This window comes from Magnolia sinica, chromosome 4, assembly GCF_029962835.1.
Source record: "Magnolia sinica isolate HGM2019 chromosome 4, MsV1, whole genome shotgun sequence".
NCBI lineage: Eukaryota > Viridiplantae > Streptophyta > Magnoliopsida > Magnoliales > Magnoliaceae > Magnolia > Magnolia sinica.
The window spans coordinates 62495386-62508872 of NC_080576.1; positions in this window are offsets into that span (position 1 = coordinate 62495386).

The following is a 13487-nucleotide window of genomic DNA, read 5'->3' on the forward strand; positions in this document are numbered from 1 at the left end:
CAATATATCATACTTCAGAGATAATATAATTAAGTAAACGGAAGTCTGACGTATATGAATTTAGATAAGTGAGAAGTTCTCAACCTCCAGAGTATGATAACGTAACAGGATTTAATATATATAATCTGTTACAAAATAAACGAAATGGGAAAATGTAAGATGTCCAACTAAACAAGTATCCCAATATCCCAACGTCCTGACAAATCAGCTCAAGGTCTACGTAGACCCACCAAAAAGCTGACAGTAGGAGAACTCCTCCTCCTCATTCATGAAATCCTGCTCTGTCATGTAAACCTCATCATCATCTGCATCTAAACCAATGTCTGGCTGGTGTTTTAAAACACCATCCCAAAGTCGGAGTGAGTGATCAACTCAGTGGTACTATAAGATAAAAGTTAACATGTTATCAATTCAATCAAGCAGTAATGATAAAGTAGCATAACAATCACTTTCTAGCTACTCTTGCTAATACAGGAATGGAGTGCAAGTAATGATGCATGCCCTCACATTAAAAGCTCCCTCAACAAGTGATGTTCACACCCTATCGCATATGACAACACTACCTCCTGTGCGACTTCCACGCCTTTAAAGCATGTCCTAACTAATGCAGTGTTATGCATGGTCATGTTAGCCCGATAATTAATTAAGTTTATTCATACAACAAATTTAATAAGTTAGCGTACCTCCCTTTATATCATTAACCCGAACAAAAGGATCCATCTAGGTTCATCACTCCTAGTCAATCACATACGATAGGCGAGTTGTGGTGTCATCACTCTCGATTGAAAGCAATGGATAGGTAAGTTCATAATTTTGTGCTCGCGGACACTACGGGGTGGTTAATCACCTCGGCGTAGGCCGACAGCTTGAACATGGTGTCCCATACCACCATGCTCGGCTCACGAGTCTGAGTTTGTTCACTGGTCACCACGGGGTGGCTGATCTACTCGACATAGGCTGACAGCTCAAACACGGTGTCCCATACCACCATGCTCAACTCATGAGTCTTGGTGGATCGTAGTACCATAGTTAAGGTGGGCCTTTACATCGGAGGGGGTACCTTAGATTCAGGCATTGGTGTTCATACATGGTAAACACATTTGGCCAATTGGTTTATTAAACAAGTTCAATTGGTACGAGCACACACCGACTTAATCAACATGGAGTGCATAAGCACCCCTCGTGGCCTAACCACTGTCGGTAATCGTCGTGCGACCCGGATTCGTCGAATATATCCAATGTGGGGAAACTAATTCGGCCACCTGAACAGAGACTGTTTCCAATCGCTTGGGCTAGGATGTAGCCCCAATCTTACTCAGATGTGGTAAGTAAACCAATGTGATAATCGAATCAGCATTTGACAAACAATCCAAATAAATTTCTCATTTGAGCATTTCATCAAACACATTGAACATGTTACCAAACACTTCCATTGTATCCAAATTTGCATAGCGGCAGGTATAATTACATGAAAGAAACTATATAGATGATTAACATAATTGAGAATCCTATATTAATACACTTAATAAATACACTTCATCAACATTTTCTCATTCAGACATTTTATTAAACACCTAAGTTACAATTCACCAAATACATAGACTAGATTAGTTACGACATATATTATAGCAATTCCTTACATAAGGAGATCATCATACATCCGACAAACATGAATCCTAGATTAACAGTCATACCAAGCATAAATTGCAATTGCATGTTCATTCAAACATTTCAACAAACACATGGGATGCATCTTGTATTCAACATAGTTCACACATGTATGATATATCGAAAACATCGTATCTGAGACAATATGGCAGCAATTAAGTCAGACATAAATCATTAGCTGACATTGAAAGCATTGAAAACTATAACCTAAATGTTTATAGTCCGCACCTTCCTTCGGAATACTCAATTCGGACTCGGTCCAAACATTACGTTCCCGAATACAGAACAACGAGTACCTAAACCATGAAATAGGTTAGCTAGTTTATCGATTACTCAATGCGGATTTCTAAATCAAGATTAGGGTTAGGATTTCTTACCCAAATCGTAACCAGAAACGATTGTGTAGTGAAGTGGGGAGGTGAATCCGCACATGGTGTAGTGGGAGAGAACCACTGCAGCAATCTCCAAAGGTTTTCCCTCTCTCTATTTACTCTTTTCTCTTCTTTTCTCTCTTCTCTTTCCTAGGGTTAGAGAAACTCGTATGGAATGGAAATGGGGTAGTTTAAGGGCTTTATATAGGCCCAGAACAAATGTAAATGGCCCTATGGCCATGGTATACTTAATTTATAACCAAATGGTGCCTGTTTCTAATGAACGGGGATCATCGAGAGGTCCATTACTCACCTATGTCAGAGGGTAAGTTCCCTAACAATGGATCTATGTTGGGATATGATTTTGGTGCGATTGGACAGGCCTACTGGCCGTGGAGGACCTGTGTCAGATCAACAGTCATGCTTACTCGATCGGGGCCACAAGTACACAGATTTGTGCAGCGAAATTTCCCCTATCCATGGGTGAAGTTTGGTAAAAAACTAATGGTCTAAAGTCCTCAATTCCGTGCGTAAGCGAATGATCCAATTCACTTAAGTTTTATTTCATTTTCTAAAGATATTCGCGTTTCTCACACACATCGTTCCAAGCTCAAGTTGTGCATTTTTGGACAAATTTTAGGCTCGATTCCCACGATGGTTGTCAAGCCCAGTAGGATGAATATAACCCTATACTTTCGTGGTCATCGGACTTTCAACGTGCGGTCTAGGTTGATGTGGAGTTTCAATATATTCCTGAGAGCGACAGGCTCATGGGATTTCTCCTAGGTTTTTAAGTAGTGGTGAGTTAACGATATTGATGGTTTTGGGTCTTGTCACTTGTGTAAATGGTGGTTCAAACTAAATCCACTGATTAATTTAGTTTACTACTTAATTAATTTTCGTCTAAATTTCTACAGAATGCAGTCCTTAGGGATTTCTACCTGAGGTGGTACTCGGGTCTTTATATGAATTTTTTAGAGACGTTACAATCTACCCCCCCTAAAGAAAAATTTCATCCCCAAAATTAGTACCTTTTCGCACTCCTTGAGGATCTGAGGGTAATTCTTACGGACTTCGGCCTCCGTTTCCCAAGTAGCTTCTTCCTCATTATGGTGAGTCTACAATACCTTCACGAGCAGGATCACTTTGCTACGTAGCACTTGTTCCTTCCTATCAAGAACATGTGTTGGTCGTAGTATATAGGTAGCATCTCACTTAACTATACTTGCTCCCATTTGATAATATGGGTAGGGTCAGGAACATATTTCTTCAACATCGATACGTGAAATACGTTGTGCACGCCTGCGAGTGGTGTGGGCAAAGCAAGGTGGTATATACCACACCCACTCGGTCTAGTATCTGAAATGGACCAATAAATTGCGGCGTAAGTTTTCCTTTCTTGTCAAAACGAAGGAATCCCTTCATTGGGGAAACCTTAAGGAATACATGGTCTCCAACTTCAAATTCTAGCTGTCGCCGTCTTGTATACAGTACCTCTTCTGTTTACTTTGGGCTACAAGAAGTCGATGCCTGATAATATCAATCTTCTCTGAGGTCGCTTGTACCAAATCTGGGCCAACCAAACTCTTCTCGCCAACTTTTGTCCAACAATGTCGAGCTCAACATGGGCGTCCATACAGAGCTTCGTAGGGAGTCATGTCGATGCTCGCTTGGAAGCTGTTGTTATAAGCAAACTCGGCATAGGGGAGACAGTCATTCCAACTGTCCTTGAAGTCAAATACTCGCAACATATCTTCGAGTATCTGATTTACCTGTTCCGTCTGCCCATCGGTCTGTGAGTGGAACGCAGTACTGAACTTCAGTTTCACTCCCATCGCTTCTTAGATTCAAGTCCAGAAAATAGATGTGAATCATGTGTCTCGGTTCGACACAATCTCCATAGGAACTCATGTAGTCATACTATCTCCTTAATGTACAGCTTGGCTAGATCATCTACTGATTTTAAAACTCTAATCAGGAGGAAATTGGCCGATTTCATTAACCGGTCCATAATCACCCAAATGGAATCATGCCCCTTTCTCGTCTTGGGTAACCCAGAAATGAAATCCATGAATATGAAGTCCCATTTCCATTCAGCTATGGGCATGGGCTGAAGTAAACTAGGGGGTCAACGGTGTTCAGCCTTAACTTGCTAGCATGTGAACAATGGGATACATAATCTACTATTTGGGCCTTCATGTTATCCCACCAGTACGAACGCTTCATGTCTCGATGCATCTTCATACTGCCTAAATGCATCGCCATCTTTGAATTGTGAGCAACTTCTAAGACTTCCTTTCTTAAGTCATGGAGATTCGGAACGTATAGGCGGCCACGGTATCGTAAACCTCCGTCCGAGCCAACTCTCCATTCGGATTCTTCACTGTCACTTGCTGCTTTCTCATTTTCACCAATAGTTCATCTTCCTTCTGTGCCCCAATGATTCGGTCATCAATAAGAGGCTATACGTGGATGTGTGTAACGCTCTCAAATGGCTCCTCTACTGTAAGCTTCTGTTCGAAGTCTCGCACGAACTCCACCATATTCCACTCTTCTATCATCAACGGAGCTGCAAATTCTATTATTTTCTTGCAGCTTAACGCATCAGCCACAAGGTTGGACTTGCCAGGATGGTAGGAGACCTCAAAATTAAAGTCTTTTCAAGGTCTCCATCCAGCGTTGTTACCTCATATTCAGGTCTCTCTATGTAAAAATATACTTGAGGCTCTTGTGGTCGCAAAAGAGCTCGAACTCCTCTCCGTAGAGGTAATGTCTCCAGTGCTTTAATGCGAAGATGACTACTGCCAATTTCAGGTTGTGCGTGGGGTAGTTTTCTTCATGTTTCCTCAACTGCCGCGAGGCATAGGCAATCATTTTATCCTTCTACATAAGTACACATCCCAAACCAACACGAGAGGCATTGGTGTATATAGTATATTTGACCCCTTGCTCTAGCAATATGAGCATAGGTGTAGACGTCAACTTGTCTTTTAATTCCTGAAAGGTTGCTTCTGCTTTCTTGATCTAAGCAAACTTAAGATCTTTTTGAGTGAGTTGAGATAACGGTCGGGCTATCTTGGAAAAATCCTTAATGAATCGGCGATAGTAGCCGGCAAGTTCAAGGAAACTCCTCAATTCTGTAACTGAACCAGGCTGCTCCCAATCCTGCACCGTGGTCACCTTGGCAAGGTCCACGGTGATTCCTTCCTTGGAAACTATATGTCCCAGAAACTTGACTTCTTCCTTCCAGAAGTCACATTTTTGATATTGAGAAAATAACTGATTCTGCCTGAGAGTGTCAAGAATTTCTCGTAAGTGTTCTTCGTGATCCTTCCGACTCTTGGAGTATATCAAAATGTCATCTATAAACACGATGATGAATTGGTATAAATACGGCTGAAACACCCGGTTCATGAGGTCCATGAATACACCAGTGCATTTGTAAGTCTAAATGGCATCACGAGGAATTCATAGTGCCTGAAATTGGTTCTGAAAGTTGTTTTCTGCACGTCTTCATTCCTGATGCACAATTGATAATACCCGAATTGTAGGTCAATCTTAGAGAAATACTGCACTCCCTTCAACTAATCAAACAGGTCATTTATCCTAGGTAGAAGATACTTTTTCTTCACCGTAACGTGATTCAACCTGCGATAATCTATAAATAACCGTAGCGATCCATCCTTTTTCTTCACGAACAACACAAGAGCTCCCCAAGGAGACACGCTAGGCTGTATAAAACCTTCATCCAACAGATCATCTATCTGCTTCCTCAATTCCTCCATTTTACATGGAGGCATGCGGTATGTCGGTAAAGAAATAGGCATCACATTTGGCACAAGGTCAATAGTGAAGTCGATCTCGCACTGAGAAGGTAGTCCAGGGATCATTCCGAACACGTCCGTGAAATCTCGGACTACCGGCATGTCCCCAAGGGTCAGACTATCATAAGTCTCTAGCAGGGAAATATAACAGCTAATGCGATAGGGCCAACTGACGTGAACAGGAAAAGTGAAGGTCGTGCCCTCGGGTCCATGGGCTGTCACCAATCTGGTATCGCGATCGATCTCTGCCTTCGTTTCAATGAGCCAATCCATGCCAAGGATGACATCGTAATGATATAGGACGGTGACAATCAGGTCAATACACACCACCCTACTCCCTAAATCTATCAAGCAACCCTTACACAGCTTAGTGGCATCTGTGAAAGTTCCTATTGCTGCAATGACTCTCACCCCAACCATAGGGGTAGTGTTCAGCCATAAATGCTTAACTGTAGAGAACGATATCATCAAAATAGTGGACCTAGTGTCCACCAACAGAAATACAGGTGTACCTTGAATGTGGGCAGTGACTTCAAAGGCTAAAGGCATTGCAGTTGCTGACTCAGATGCTTCAGTTGCAAGTGCATATACACGAGCTTGTTGTGGATGATTCGCTTGCACTACCATAGGTCATGGGGTGGCCTATTTCGAGGTACGGGTGGTCGATAGAATGGCTATGCTAGTGGTATAGATCGTAGAGGTGGGGCTGCTGAAATCGCAGTAAAGACCACTTTAATTGAAGTAGAAATATGCCAATATGTCTTAGAGGGGGGTGAATAGGACTTTTTAATAATTTTATAACAATTTTAAAATCCTATCACTCTAATCCTTATAACAAGCATATATTAGGATTACTCAAGAGTAACTCTACTGGCTTCAAAGCCCGGTAGAGGATCCAATCACAAACTATTTGAGAAATGAACAATATCCAAACTAGTGTGTGATGGATATGACTATGCGTGTGTGTGTGAGGTGTGATCTCGGATAATCAGATATGAAAGTATTTAAGGAAATCACATAAACAAATGAAAGACAATAACAATCTCAAACACAGTCATTTTTATAGTGGTTCAATTACTTGTTTACTCCACTCCCGGTAACCACACTCAACCCTAGAGTGTACCGGATTTCACTAGGGAGGTTTCACACGGTTCACCCCAAACCCAAGGTTTTAAATCAGGTTCACCTTTAACCTTTACAACTTACACCTAGGCTGACTGTTTATGCTCTCATGAGCAAGGGTCAACACAACGCACCCACTTTTAGGCACATTGGTCAAGGATCTTCCATAAGACCCTAACTGTTTATGCTCTCACGAGTAAGGGTTAACACCACGTACCCACTTTTAGGCACACTGGCCAAGGATCTTTCATAAGACCTTAACTGTTTATGCTCTCCATAGAGCAAAGGTCAACACAATGCACCCACCATGTACACTCCCACTGGAGACCTCCTAGAGGACTTGCAAGGGGTGAGAAACACCTTAGAACCAATCCTATAAAGGAATGATCACAAGGGTCCTCTGGACTCTGATAACTTACAGATAAGCAGATGAGTCCCTTTTAGCTCGTTGATGAAGATCTCATCCTTTGTTGATGAAGAGTCTTCTGCTTCCTTGAACCATAACTCAGAAGATATACCAATGCATGGCGACGGGTTGGGTTAAGGTTATGATGGAATCCTACTCTCAAATATTTTCCTATAAAGGAGATAGAGTGATTCCAATCATCTATGCATTCAAAGCATCCCAGCTTAATGATTTGCCATTAAGGTGGTAGCTGGAGGATCCTTGAATGCGAAAGTTCATTCCCCAATCCACTCTATTGAATATCAATGATGAGGGTGGATTGGAGGATGAACTCCCTTGAGAGAAAGGGCTTTGGGTATATGATCTAAGGTTAAACACTCAAAAGTACTCTCTTCTTTCTTTAGCAACAACAAAAGAAAAGCTCTCTATATATAAGCAAAAAGTTCCAACAAATATAAAACGGTCACATTTATGACAGAGTTCGATATCATCGGGCAGGTTCGATATCATCGAGCGTATACTCTCGATTGTATCGACGGGCCGCTCGATGACACAAACTCAAATGTCATACGCTTTTGAAACTTTTTCCCAGCTGATTGATGGAATCGAAATAAGTGTCGATGTCATCGAATTTCGAACTTCGATTTCATCGATACGAGGTTCGACTCCTCGATGTTTGAAAATGAGAGAAACTTGCTTTGAAATATTTCAGGTTCAAAGGAATGATCAAGGGACCTTCAATATCATCAGAATTTGAATGTCAAAAATATCGATAGCTGTGTCGATGCATTGATAAATCCAACGAATTTTCCATTAAGCTTGCTGGACAGTTTATGTCCATGTCCGATGCAATCGATACTGTATCGATATCATCGATATTTGAATATCGATTCTATCGAGTGACCCTCGATCAAAGATAAATTATCCTAAAATATTTGTTGGACATCTACGAGTCTAAGACCGACATCATTGAAGGCCTTCCGATATCATCAAGATTTGAATTTCAATGATATCAAGTACTTCGATATATCGATGATCTTATGATTTTTCTTAGAAAAAAATAGGGACTCATTTGCTCTGCTGTCGATTTTATCGAGTCAACTTCGATAGACTCGAGATTCGAATATCGATGATATCGATAGGTATATCGCTACATCGATAATTCCGTCCAGATAAGTATGTGGTTGCTGGACATATTGTGTCCTCGTTTCGATGATATCATTTAGTCATCGTGGACATCGACAGCGCATGTCGATAATATCGATCAGTATATCGATAAAATCGACAGAGCTAGAAAACTTGGAGATTTTCTGAATTCTAAAAAAGTTTTCTAACTCAAAACCTTATGATGTTCTAATTTGTTTTAAGGGTTTTAATTACCTGGTGTTTTGGGACATGGGATGTGAGGCTTATATTTACTTGTGGCGAGTTCATGCACACATCCGGTTGAATCAAACGCTTTGATCGATCTTCCTATGAGGCTCTGCAGTCTAACTGACTCAACACTCACGCTAATTGACAAACCAAGGAACTTTCAATCTTCCCCTTTGTTAATTACGTGACAAAATACCAAAACACCCTAGAATAGCTTCTATACTGACATCCTAAATTGTGTGTACATACACTTTACACAATTTTATAATTTAATCTTGTGGGCACACACATAATCATTCAGAAGGATTTAGAAGTTGTTGCCCCTATCTGCATACTCCCCCTATCCTGGTGTAGCTGCTCCCTCTAACACCTACATCACAATATTCAAGCTAAGACACATTTTCTATCGGGGTGTTTGAATCGTTCTTCCCCTTTTTGTCAGTTATTGACAAAGGATAGCATAATAGTAGATATTGACTGAAGTTTGAAGCCTTAGGGAGAACCAAAATTTAGAGAGCATACATATATAAAAGATAGATGCATGATGATGAAAATAGTGAATTAGACATCTCATGTTTGGATCCTATGTATGCAGAGCAGACCAAGTAAGGTAGTGAAATAGGTAAGCTGGATAAACACAACATTAAATACATCGCATACTATCTGCAATATAAGCACAAATAGGTGATCACATATAGAAATATGGTAGTAAATAACTGTGATTAATACCCAAACACATCTAAAATAACAAATCGTATACTGCCCCATCTTGGCAGTAGAAACAGTTATCCAAAAAAAAAAGGGCCCATTCATGGGCACCTAGAAGTAACCATCAGTAACAAACCTGCACAGGGGCATATATAACAAGTCAAAAAAATATTAAACTATTAAGGAGCTATCTTATTCACTCATGAGAGCGTAGAGCATCCAAAAAGATACTTATGCTCATACGCAGAGATAAAAGAGGGTGAATGTGATAGCGTTCAGAGTCCCATACTACGGCTGATGAGCAAAGGTAGATGGTGTCATGTCGTCTAGGCGGTAGGTTATCAGATCAACCAATTGTTGTACAATCTGCTGCAGTCCGTGGACTAGCTGTTCCAAGACGGTAAGATGCTTGTTCATCGATTCCCTGAACTGGGAGACATCTCGCTGAATCGCTCTAATCCAATCCTAATGGAGCTTAAATCGTTTAGCATGCCCGGGAGTTGATGTCGACGGTGCTTGATGGGGTCTAAGAGCTTCATTTCCATCCATCTCAGTCTCTTCAGTGGGAGCTTCACCTGCACCTCATTCTCCTTCTGCTTGAATGCCTTCCTCTAGAGGATCCTCGAGATACTTATGGAACTTCAAGTCCATCCTTCTAATGTTGCTTTTATTGAAGACTTGTAGTGGAAGTTCTGGATCACTTGTAGTTGGAAAATCGATGGCGTCGCACACTGTGTGTATGATCCAAGGGTAGGGCAAGTGGACATCCCTAGCCGTATGAAAGGCATAGACTAACTAGTGCACGATAAGAGTAGGCAAACAGACCTTGACTCTAGAGGCTACTAAATGAATTATCATAGTCATGAAACCTGTAAGATTGGCCCTGTTGGAACCTCTAGAATAGATGTTCGAAGCAAAGATACCATGCAGAATCCGAAATCGAGGTTCCATGAATTTGACTTTTAGAGCATTGCCATGGTGCCACTGGACGTCACGACCATGACAGAGGAACATTGTGACCATGGACCGAATCTCAATATTTTCCAGATCCAAATCCAAAAGTCTGACGAATGATAAGGTAAGACCTAAAATTCCTGCAATTAACTCAAGGGTGATCACCACATCGTCACCCTCAACGGACACAGTGATGGACGGTGGGTCAGATATTAGAGAATGACAGGCGGCGAAGAAATTATATGTTCTTTTAAGATGACAAGGTCCGCCAAAATCAAGAACGGGCAACCAATCTATAGCAGCAAGCAGAGGTTCTAGGTTACATGGAATTAGACAACTCCTATCGACTTTTCTCTCATGAACAACCTTTCTCCCAGCGAACTTTGCCAAGACCGGATTTACTTTAACCGGTGGAGATGCTGGGGCCTCTGATTGAGAGACTCTATGTGATCCTTGTCTAGTGCGTTGCCTTGTAGGGGTCCCACGTTCTGGAACCCTTGCTCTTTCTTTTGGAGCAAGCACTTTTTGTCGAGAGGATCTCGACGACTCACCCGGTCCGGATACTTTTCCTTTGTCTTTTCCCATTTGGACAAAAAGAGGATTTGAAAGTTTTGGGAAAGACGGACAAAACCCAACTGAAAAGGAGATACCCAAAAAAAATGAAATCTTGATGTATAAAAGGGTATGACCAGATTTGTGGAACATTTGGGGCTGTCCAACGATGCTCCGAGCTGTCCGGTTGAGAAGAGCGAGCAGGGAAGAAGACTAAAAAAAAATGAAAAATTGTCCTTTTTTGCGCTCCACCATCTTATATCGAGCGGCAACTTTTGATATTATCGACCAGTGTTTCGATGATATTGATGATCCTCATTTGATGTTATCGATAATGGCTTCGATGACAGTCTCAATCATGTGACTTTCCAAATTCTGAAGAGATGTCGAGGATATTGACTATTGATCGATTTGATCGACAATGCTCATGACTTATCGATAGACATATATGAGTATTTTCAATCCTTAACATCCAGTCAACCTCTCATGTATACTTTTAGTATATCTACGAATCAACAGTATACACAGCAAAATTTTATACAGGCATTGTACAACTCAAAATTATAAACATTAAGATGTTTATATACAAAAATTTGAGGAGAGGAACCTCAGATATATCATCAAGAGCTCAGCAAATTTGCATCATTTCAGTGAATATCCAGATCTTGATGCATGATCTGGACTAGTTCTTCCCTTTTACTACCCATTTCATGGCAGAGTTTTTAACTATGATGGATTTAGTTTTCTTGTTTAATTTGTCCATTTGATTAAATAACTCCTTCATTCTATTAGTCATTTTGGGTGGTGATGAATGTGCATTATAGTTATCCATATTCCTAGGTGGACTCCTGACACTCTGCATTTCTCTGGTTGGTTTGAAATTACCAATATGATTCTGACTAGAGATATGTTGAGTCCTCCTACGTGTCATGCATTTGAACTTGTAATGACCAGAATCACTACACAAATGACACACTGGAGTAGTTCTTGTGTTACTTCCCGAAGTAGCAGATTTTTCAGTTATTGCTGCTGCATTTCCAGATTTTGATTTAAATTTATCATATCCTAAGCCGCTCTTGTCTTTTCCAGGTCTTCCCATACCTAAAAGTTTTTCTAGATTTTCACCACTCTAAGAAAACTTATAGTTTAGCTTAGAAATTTTTTTGGATTCCTCTAAATCAAATAGGAGTGTATGATTTTTATTTTGAAGGAGCATATTCTTGTCTTTTAATAGTTCAACCTGTTTGTTTAATTTTACGGATTCAGTTTTAAGGAAGATATTAATTCCTTCTAATTTATCATTATCTGAATGATATTGCTGCAGATCATTTACTAATTGTGTGTTGATTTCCAATGTTTTATCTAAATCTTTCTGCACCAACTTACATTTTTTCTCCATTACTTTGAGTCTTTTAAGGATATTTATGTTATGTATGTAGAGTTGATTATAGGCATCTTGTAGTTTATCCTTTTCTTCCTCTTCTTCTTCTCTAGTTTCCTCATTATCAGACGGAAATGATTCAGTGGCTTGCGGTTCTGGCTCATTCTCAGTTTCGATGGGAATGATTGAGGTAGTGGAGACCATAAGGATTTTCAAAGATTTCTAGTCTCCATCGCTCTCTGAGTTGCCAGATTCTGAGTTTGACTCCTCTGTATCATCCCATGTGGCAGCCATTGCTATACCCTTTGTTTTTCTATTTGGGCATTCAGTAGATAGGTGTCCTTACTTCTGACAAGCATAGCATTGTGGTTCTTTGGCCTTTTTACCAGATTTACCTACAAAAGGTTTATTGTCCACCTTTCTTCCTCTGGAAGGACGGCCATGGTTTCTCTTAAAGAATTTTCTGAACCGTTGAGCCAACAAAGCCACTTCCTCATCTTCATCTTCTCTTTCACTTCCACTATCCACATTTGTTGTTTTCTTTGAAGTTTTTAGGACAGTTGTTTTGGATTTATGGGTTTGTTTGAACTGTAGTTCAAAAGTTGGTAGGGAACCTACCAGTTCTTCTACTTTCATTTCATCAATATTCCTACACTCTTCAATAGTTGTTACTTTAAGGTTGAACCATTCCGGTAGTAATCTTAGTATTTTTCTACAAATTTTTGGGACCGGAACTTTCTCACCTAATCCACCCATGGAGTTTTTCAAGTACTGTTTGTTTAGATGGTGGCACATATCCTCTTTCAACTATATCCCAAACATCATGATCCAATGATCTCAGAAAGTAGTGTATTCTAACCTTCCAGTATGCATAATTTGATCCATCAAATACTGGAGGTCTAGAGACCGATGAGTCCTCTTCTTTGGCCATATTCCTAACTTCAGTCAAGATCACTCTCTAGGCGGTGAAGCCCTTAAAGAGAGACCCTCTCTGATACCAATTGAAATTATGGTAAAGACCACTTTAGTTGAAGTAGGAATATGCCAATATGTCCTAGAGGAGGGTGAATATGACTTTTTAATAATTTTATAACAATTTTAAAATCCTATCTCTCTAATCCATATAA